Genomic DNA, 10,000 nt, shown 5'->3' on the forward strand with positions numbered 1-10,000 from the left:
CTCTCTCTCTCTCTCTCTCATTCACTCACTCTCTCTCTCTCTCTCTCTCTCTCTCTCTCTCTCTCTCTCTCTCTCTCTCTCTCTCTCTCTCATTCAGTTTTCTCTTTGCCTTTCATCAGTTACCGTTGTGAGTGTCTGTGTAGGCGTGCATGTAAAGGACTATTTTATTCATGTGTGTAATGCAGAATTAACTATCCTTTAAAGAGAGAGAGAGAGAGAGAGAGAGAGAGAGAGAGAGAGAGAGAGAGAGAGAGAGAGAGAGAGAGAGAGAGAGAGAGAGAACGAGTACGTCTGCTTGTGTGTGTGTGTGTGTGTGTGTGTGTGTAAGAGGCGGCAAGGGGTGGAAAGAATAATTTTGCAGGAGGGGAGAAGCAGAGGAAAAAAAAGAGAAAGTTATGGGGTGTGCTTACAGAAGAGGGGAGAAAGAGGGGAGGAAGATAGGTGGAAGGAACAAGACGAGGGGAGCAGAAACTTGGAAGGGAACACCAAGCCGGATTAATAACACCGCTGATAAACACACCAGCCAGTAAACAAATGAGGAAACATGGCAAAATGAGATTAAAAGTAGGAGAGAGAGAGAGAGAGAAAATAAAAAAAGAAAACTAGCATGCCTTCTTTTTTTTCCTCTCTCAGTGCCGTGTCGTGTTTCCTTCCCCTTATTTTCCCTTTCTCTCCCTTTCCGTGTCCCCTCTCCCTCTCTCTTTCCCTCTCCCGTTTCCAGGACTGTCGTTACGCAGCAGATTCACAAAATTAATCCCATTTACATACCATTATTCAGGCCCCTTTCCCCCCTTCCCCCCTTTCCCTCCATTCCTCCCTATCTCCTGCTTTCCTTCCCCCATCCTCCCTCCTATACCCCCCAGATGGAAATACCAATTCGAAGGTTCGGTTACCAGTTTGGTTCGGTTCAGTTCAAGTTCCGGAGCTTCGGACAGCCGGATAATTAAAGCTTCGTATAATCCCGAAATATTACCATCAATTGAAGGGATGGATGGAGGAATGGAGGGGGAGGAGAAGGGGAGGGAGAGATAATAGGTGGATGGATGGATGGATGGAGGGAGGGAAGGAAGAAGGGAGGAAAAAATATGATCAAGGAAGAGAAGGTGAAAAGTCGTGTGTGTGTGTGTGTGTGTGCGTGTGTGTGTTTATGGAAATTTCTACACATACATGTACACCTACTAACGCATGTATGTATGTATGTATATGTATGTAGACTTAACATACACGAAAGATTCAAAGAAGAGAAAGAGAACGAGAAACATTGCAACACACAGCAACACCATTCCTTCAATTTCTCTTCTACACCAGCCTACCTTTCTTCTCTACTCCCTCCACCCCTTCCCTCCCTCCCTCCCTCCCTCCCTCCTTTCCCTCCCTAGCCTTTCTAGTCGGCAGGTGTAATTAATGAACATAAATAGAGGTGGGGGTAATCTCCCTTCTGCGGGGGGAGAGTAGAGTTGGATGAAGCGTATGGGAGGTAACGGAGGAGGAAAGATGGAGAAGCAAAAGGAAGGAGAGAAGAGGAGGAAGAGAAGGAATAGGTGTCAAAAAGAGAGGGAAGTGAGGAAGTGAAGGAGAGAAGATGGGGAAGAGAAGGACTGGGAGTCAAAGGGGGAGAACAGTAAGGAAGGAGAAAAGAAGAGGAATGGGAATGAAAGGGAGAGAAACGTAAAAAAAAGGGAGAGAAGAGGAGGAATGGGAGTCAAAGAGGAAAGTAAGGAAGTGAAGGTGAGAATAGAAGGAAGAAGTGGAATGGGAATCAAAGGGAGAGAGAGATAAAAAAAGGAAATGGAAAGAATAGGAGGAAGAGGAGGAATGGGAGTCAAAAGTAGAGAAAAATAAGGAAATGAAGGAAAGAAAAAAAGGAAGAGAAGGAATGTGGATTAAAATGGAGAGAAGAATAAGGAGATGGAGAGATTATGAGGAAAATGAGGAATGGGATCAAAGGAGAGGGGAAAATGGAAATAAAGAAGACAATGAATGGAGACGAAAATGAAAATGGTGACAAAATGAAGAGAGATGAAAAATAGGAAAGTAATTTAGTGTGAAGAGAGAATGAAAGAGAAATTCAAAGGAAAGAAAGACAAAGAAAAAATAAGGAAGAAGAAAATAAAGAAGAATGAAAGGAGGTGAGGACGCAAGAGAAAATAACCAGATGGACAGAATAAAGGGAGATGAACAAACATAGAAGAGAATAAAGAAATGAAGATAGTAATAGAGAGGACGAAAGGAGAGAGAGATGAAAAAAAACAAAAAAAAAGAGAAATAATGAAGAGGAAGATAAGGTAAGGAAAATAAAGAAATTAAATAGACAATGGAAAAATGAAGAAAAATAAGAAAGAAGGAAAATAAAGAGAATAAAGAGATGAAGAAGACACTGACGGAGAGAATGAAAGGAGAGAGATGTAAAAAAAAATGAGAAATAATAAAGAGAAAAGTAAAAGAAGCAAGTTAAGAAAATTAAATAGACAAAGAGGAAACGAAGGAAGACGAGAAAGAAAAAGAAAATAAAGAGATGAAAGACAAAATGAAGGCAAGAATGAGAGGGGAGGATGACAAGGCAGAAAAGAAATAAAATAAAAGGATGGAGGCAAGAATGAAGGAAGAGGAAAGCAAGGGAAGAAAGAAAAAAAGAAATTAGGAAGAAAATAAGAGGAGAAAGAAGCAAAAGAGAAAATTAATCCGTCATAATGATTTTTAAGATTTAAATTACGGTTTTTGTCTCCCTTCAAATTTATCTCCATTCTATAGGTGAGGAAAGGGGCGCCGAGGGGAGGGCAGGAAAAAAAAGAGAATGAAAAGAGAAAATCATACAGAAAACTGACGAACCACGTCCAAAAAGGGGGAAAAAATGTCTTTAATGAATATCAAGTGAGCTCCCATCCAACATTTTTGAGTTCCCCCGTCAAAGAAAATGGACTCAGCCTTGTAATTAGCACAAAAAAAAGTGAATGAATTTTTTTTTTTATATGGAGAGAGAGAGAGAGAGAGAGAGAGAGAGAGAGAGAGAGAGAGAGAGAGAGAGAGAGAGAGAGAGAGAGAGAGAGAGAGAGAGAGAGAAGAGGTAAATCAACGTTATAACACTGAAAAATGCAACATAATGAGAAATTCAGCTTTCGGAATACAGAGAAAAAAAAAAGAAAAAGAAAAATATGACAATCTTTACATATGCGTATTGTCTTTTCTCCTTTACTTTCTTACTATCATTAGCATCCAATGTCCACCCTTCCTCCCTTGCTTCCTTCCTTCATTTCCTTCCTCCTCCTGCTACTCCTCCTCCTCCTTCTCTTCTTATTCCTCTATTTACTCCTTCCAAACACCCTCTCGAGACACTACAACTGCCCGCTTATTCCCTCCTTCTCTTCTTCCCCTTTCTAACGATTACCAGTCAAGCTATTTCATCCCTCCTCCTCCCCCACCCCCCTTCTACTCCTCCTCCTCCTCCTCCTCCCCTCATGCTAACTAGGGGATCGGAACAACAAGCTTAAACACAGCGGAGTATAGGTTGTCTAATGTCAGTGCCGCCTCCTGTGAATCCCTTGATGGAGGTGGCTAAAGAGAGAGTGTGTTAGCCTCCTCTGCAAACCCACACCCACACACACACACTCGGATCTCTCTCTCTCTCTCTCTCTCTCTCTCTCTCTCTCTCTCTCTCTCTCTCTCTCTCTCTCTCTCTCTCTCTCTCTCTCTCTCTCAGGAAATGCATAAAAGGAATGTAAGTGAGGACGACTTGATAGATGGAGAGAGAGAGAGAGAGAGAGAGAGAGAGAGAGAGAGAGAGAGAGAGAGAGAGAGAGAGAGAGAGAGAGAGAGAGAGAGAGAGAGAGAGAGAGAGAGAGAGAGAGAGAGAGAGGACCTCCACTTTCAATAGTCTTGTTGACGGGGAGTGAAAAATGAAGTCACGCTCGGGTTGGATTTTAAAGTCTCCAGGGGTGAGAGAGAGAGAGAGAGAGAGAGAGAGAGAGAGAGAGAGAGAGAGAGAGAGAGAGAGAGAGAGAGAGAGACCAGTGCAGAAAATCAGAAGAACTGTATGTAGGCATGTGTGTGTGTGTGTGTGTGTGTGTGTGTGTGTGTGTGTGTGTGTGTGTGTGTGTGTGTGTGTGTGTGTGTGTGTGTGTGTGTGTGTGTGTGAGAGAGAGAGAGAGAGAGAGAGAGAGAGAGAGAGAGAGAGAGAGAGAGAGAGAGAGAGAGAGAGAGAGAGAGAGAGAGAGAGAGAGAGAGAGAGAGAGTGCAGAGGGAGTGAATTAGCGGAGTGAGTAGAGGTGTATGTATGTCTGAATGTCCACCTCTGTCTCTATTTGTCCGTCTAATGTAAACTCCTCCCACCCCCTCCTCTCTCTCTCTCTCTCTCTCTCTCTCTCTCTCTCTCTCTCTCTCTCTCTCTCTCTCTCTCTCTCTCTTGGGGTCGCAAATTTACACTGTGACCTGAGAGAACAAGTGAGGACGAGGATGGGTGTGGACAAGGAGAGAGAGAAAGAGAGAGAGGGAGAGAGAGAGAGGAGAGAGAGAGTGGAGGGTCGGGAGTGGACGGGCGGGGCAACAAAGAGTGGGGCGTTGCAGTGGAAAAGAAAATGGGAGTGTAATTAAAGAAAGGACGAAATTAAAGCAAGTAAGGGCGGGCTGATGAAAAAGATAAGGGACGGTGGGTCTGGGCGGGGCGGAGCGGGGTTGGGACAGCACCGGGGGGAGGTGTGGGTGGGGGGAGTGCATGTACATAGTGCTTTATGGGGCGAGGTGTGCTGGGGAAGGCAGGGGAAGGTGAAAACAATATAGGAGTGAAAAATTGGACTCGTCAGCGGAAATAGCGTCCGTTGTGGGCATCAAACTAATGGGAAAGCGATGGAAATCTTTCTTAGTCTAGGATTTGGCGTATTCAAATGAGCGAGGATAGGAAAGAAGGAGCGAAGGAAGGAAGAAATTAGTACAAGAGGATATGGGAGAAGAGAGGAGAGGGAAGAGATTAAGAGGACCAGAGGGGAATGGAGGAAGGGAAAAAAAAAACACTGGAGTGCCGAAGGGGAATGAAACGAATGGGGAAAAAAAAAATGTAAAAGAAGAAAGGAAGAGTTTCTGGCAAAATAAAGTGTTCAAAATTGAAAAGCAAGGCGCGCACGTATGCAGAGGAAATTAATGGTGGAATATATAAAAGGGAAACGATACGCACACACATAAATGAATAATGTAACGAGGAAATGAAGGTAAAATGAAATACACAAAAAAAATTATGACAAAATATTAGTTAAACGTATCACCTAAAATCTTACAGTTCAGAGAGAGAGAGAGAGAGAGAGAGAGAGAGAGAGAGAGAGAGAGAGAGAGAGAGAGAGAGAGAGAGAGAGAGAGAGAAAGACTTCTTATTCGTAATCACTATAATTTTATTTAAGAAAGGAGCTATTTTTCATCCTTTCGTCCGTGCCTTCAATCGCCAGCGAGGGACAAAGAGAGGAAGAAGGAATGGAACGAAAGAAGAAATAGACGAGGAAGGAAGGAAGGAAGGAAGGAAGGAAAGAGGGAAGGAAGGCAAATATGGGTACGAATACGGGGAGAAGGCAAAATATATAATGCAAGAGAGAGAGAGAGAGAGAGAGAGAGAGAGAGAGAGAGAGAGAGAGAGAGAGAGAGAGAGAGAGAGAGAGAGAGAGAGAGAGAGAGAGAGAGAGGGGGAACGAAAATTTCCCTGGACGCAAGGTCAAGATCGAAGGAAGATTGGATTTGTATTCACCACCACCACCACCACCACCACCACCATAACCTTCACCACTATTAATACTACCAACACCACCAGTAATATCACCACTATCTTTACCCATTGCCACCACCACCACCACCACCACCACAGAAGTAATCATCACCATCCCTCTCTTCCACACAGTTTCCTTTAAATACCGAACGCCCCCTTCCTCTGAGCTCCTGAAATCCTCCCTCCGCCCCCCCCCCCAAGCAGAGTACATAATCCTGAAGGGGGCTCACGAAGGGGGTGACAAACCATTATCTATGGAGGGGCTATAATCCCTTGTATTCAGACCTCTAATTCTCTCTCTCTCTCTCTCTCTCTCTCTCTCTCTCTCTCTCTCTCTCTCTCTCTCTCTCTCTCTCTCTCTCTCATGGCATTTTGAAGGTTTCCATGACAACCAAACTTCCATTTCCGCTTCCTATTCCTACCTTCTCCTACTCCTCCTCCTCCTTCTCCTCCTCTTCCTCCTCCTCCTCCTCTTCCTCCTCCTCCTTCTTCTCCAGGCGCTTTGCAATCCGAAGCATCCTCTCAGGGGTCGCGGCGTTGCCTTTGACCAGAGAGAGAGAGAGAGAGAGAGAGAGAGAGAGAGAGAGAGAGAGAGAGAGAGAGAGAGAGAGAGAGAGAGAGAGAGAGAGAGAGAGAGAGAGAGAGAGAGAGAGAGAGAGAGAGAGAGAGAGAGAGAGAGTGTGTGTGTGTGTGTGTGTGTGTGTGTGTGTGTGTGTGTGTGTGTGTGTGTGTGTGTGTGTGTGTGTGTGTGTGTGTGTGTGTGTGTGTGTGTGTGTGTGTGTGTGTGTGTGTGTGTGTGTGTGTGTGTGTGTGTGTGTGTGTGTGTGTGTGTGTGTGTGTGAGGAAGCGCACGCTCTCTCTCACCGTAGGGCATGACTACTTGGCCAGTAACAAATGTCCCTAACACATTTACCACGAGAGAGAGAGAGAGAGAGAGAGAGAGAGAGAGAGAGAGAGAGAGGTGAATGTGACGTGAGGAAATCCGCGCAGAGTTTGCTCAGAATAAAGATAAGTTTGAAAATTTTCTTTGACGAATTCTTGATTATATTTTCCAGCCAACCTCTCTTTTAGCGGCAGCTAGAGCGAGAGAGAGAGAGAGAGAGAGAGAGAGAGAGAGAGAGAGAGAGAGAGAGAGAGAGAGAGAGAGAGAGAAAGTATAAGGGTGAAATATTTCCACTGACAATACTCCATCACTTTCCTTTCACACACGCTACACCCTCCCCCACCACCACCACCACCACCACCACCACCACCACCACCACTACCACCACCTTTACAACCTTCACTATCCATATATTCCATAGCAATACCTCCCTTTACGACCTCTTATCATATTAAACTCCCATATATATTGCTTCGTGTCCCCTGTATCCTCCTTCTCATCACCTTTCCTTCCCCTCTCCCTCTCCCCTCTGTCCTCTCCCAAGGGCGTGCTAGGGAGAGCCAGGAGGGTGACGATATTAAGGCAAATCCCCCTGTGAGCGTAACCTTGTTCATTACCTGTTAAATTAATGGTGTGTCTAAGGCAAGTTGGGAGGACCTGGGGCATTAGGGGAGGGAGAGACTGGAGGGCTGGAGGGAGGGAGATAAAGTGAGGGAGAATCTATGGAGGAACGGAGGCAAAAATGTGAGGGAAAAAAGAGTACACGGTTCAAAGAGGGAGGATGCAAGGGCGCGAAGGGAAAAAGGGGATAAAACAAGAGGGTGAAGTGATACATTATGGGAAAATATAGTGTAGGAGAGGGAAAAATGTAAGGAAAATTATACAGTAGGAAAAAAATAATAACTTGAAGCGGGTACAGGAAGTGACACAAAGGGAAAAGATTACTAACTATATGGAAAAACAAGTTGAACGTTAAATTTTCCGCTATTAATTTCCCACTGAGCGCTTCAAGACAGTGACCAAGCGATGAGAATAGTGGAAAAAAAAAAGTTAAAAATAGTGGGGAAAAAAACAGAAGATATGGAAAAAAATAGTGGGAAAACCCGAAAAAAACAATAAAACTTTTCCTCCACTACAGAATAATACTTTTCCTGAACAAAAAACCCATACTTTCCACCTTCCTGTTTAACTGGGGCACAGGGAAATTAATACTGAAAGGGAAACACACATCTACAGGGAAATCAGTTATCGATACATGTTCCCAGAATGACTATTTTTTTTCTACCTTCCTTCCACTTAAGACAGTTTCCAGAGATGAGCATTCATAAGAACATAAGAACATAAGAAATAAGGGAAGCTGCAAGAAGCGACCAGGCTTACACGTGGCAGTCCCTGTATGAAACACTCCTACCTATTTCCATCTGTTATCCCCATCCATAAACTTGTCTAATCTTCTCTTAAAGCTCTCTAGTGTCCTAGCACTAACTACATGATTACTGAGTCCGTTCCACTCATCTACCACTCTATTTGAGAACCAATTTTTTCCTATCTCCTTCCTAAACCTAAATTTTTCAAGCTTGAACCCGTTATTTCTTGTTTCAAACACCTCCGGAACTGCGTAACCTGCTCAACCAGATTAGAACTTCAATTTTTCTTTAACTTCATTTTAAGGAGAACGGCAATTAAGCAACTTCTTCCCCTTTTAACTGTTTCTGCATATTTTACCTCGTCTGTCTTGGTCGTAAGAAAAGAGGAGAAAAGACGAGATACACAAAGACAAACAAAGAAAAAACAAAGCGGCCTTTATTACTGAATGTGTTGGCTATATTATTCTGACCGCATTCAAAACCTGTCTGGCATTGGGGCGTCTAGTAGTGAACATACCTAAGCACATCTGCCTTGCCATTAAAAAAAAAAAAAAGGAAAGAGGAAAAGAGAGAGAAAAATAGACACTAGACAAAGCGTCGTTTAGCACTGCATGTATTAGCCATATTATTCTGATTGTATTCTAAATCTGGCTACCATCGGAGCATCTTGTAAGGATCAAAATGGTGTGCTGCTCAAGCCTGCATTTCTATTTTCTCTGTTATACATCTTGGCTCTTATTCTCTTTAATTTCTCATCACGAATATTTTCAAAGGCCACAGAGATGATTAGCCAAGTTCTCAACAGTGTTTCTCCTGTTAATAATGTACAAATCCTGTTAATCTGTCACTAGAACCATAAAAACACCCTTAAAAATTCGTATCACTTTACCTACAGCCTCTCGAAACGGTGAAAGTCGGTGCAGAAGTGTTTCAAAATACGTGCTTGGTCTCGTAAAGGGAAGTTAGACTCTTAAAATAGGACTTTCTAATTTTTTTTTCCCTATTTTGATCATCTTGTCTATATTAGTCGTAATTTCAAACTATCTTTCTATACGTGATTCATGTTGACTGCTCACCTGTTACGTGAAAGAGGTGAAGGGAACGCGCTTGTTCTGTTCGAGGCTACACACAAACATTCACCGATAATCCCACACTAACTTGTTCACTTCATCTCTTATTTGTAATTTCACACTATCTTTTGTACACGCGATTCCTGTTTTTTTGTTTACCTGTCACGTAAAGCCACAGGGAGCGACACAGGTGAAGGCAACGCGCTTGTTTGGCTCCAGGACAAAGCCATACATTTGCCGACCCTCCCCAGCGTGTCAGGCGAGCGCACCACAGGCCACTCAAACTCTCGTCTCTGTGAAAGGAAAAGATACGGGTTCAAGAAAATATGCAAAGAAAATGTTAGTGTACAGGGGAAAATTTTAGCGTGTAGGAAGAATAGTACTCATAAAATGCAAAGAAAATGTGTGTGTGTGTGTGTGTGTGTGTGTGTGTGTGTGTGTGTGTGTGTGTGTGTGTGTGTGTGTGTGTGTGTGTGTGTGTGTGTGTGTGTGTGTGTGTGTGTGTGTGTGTGTGTGTGTGTGTGTGTGTGTGTGTGTGTTGGGGGGAGGTGGAGGGTGACAGAATTCAAGATTACTAAAATATACGTAAGAAAGAAAGTAAAGACGAATGAATGGACGAATGTGGATGAATGTGAATGGGTATGAATTAAGCAGCTTTTTTTTTCACCACTCCATAAATATTCACAATGCTCAATACTAACCCAGCCTGAACTATGAATATTTTCCTCCAGTTTTTCTCCCATGTTTATTTTTAAGGGAAAACTCAATTTGAATATTTGTTCCCGTTCCTTTTTTCCAACTTTTTTTTTTCCAGGACATGAATATAAAACAACATGCATGAATAATTTCGTTCAATTTTAGTATTTTTTCCTATTTTGAGTCCACTGATCGTAGTCTTATTAATCCATACACTATTGTTTGCCCTGGAGATCATACATAC

The 10,000-nt window shown here is 43.2% G+C and overlaps 1 long non-coding RNA gene across 1 annotated transcript in view; it reads right to left on the reverse strand.

The window, feature by feature from the left end:
• Window positions 1-10,000, reverse strand: part of LOC135115034 (uncharacterized) — a 296,581-nt gene that overhangs the window by 94,403 nt on the left and 192,178 nt on the right. The window contains exon 4 of the long non-coding RNA XR_010275772.1: window positions 9,220-9,353. This is a non-coding gene — a long non-coding RNA (uncharacterized LOC135115034). The remainder of the gene's footprint in view (window positions 1-9,219; window positions 9,354-10,000) is intronic.

Source organism: Scylla paramamosain, chromosome 28 (assembly GCF_035594125.1).
Source record: "Scylla paramamosain isolate STU-SP2022 chromosome 28, ASM3559412v1, whole genome shotgun sequence".
Classification (NCBI taxonomy): Eukaryota; Metazoa; Arthropoda; class Malacostraca; order Decapoda; family Portunidae; genus Scylla; species Scylla paramamosain.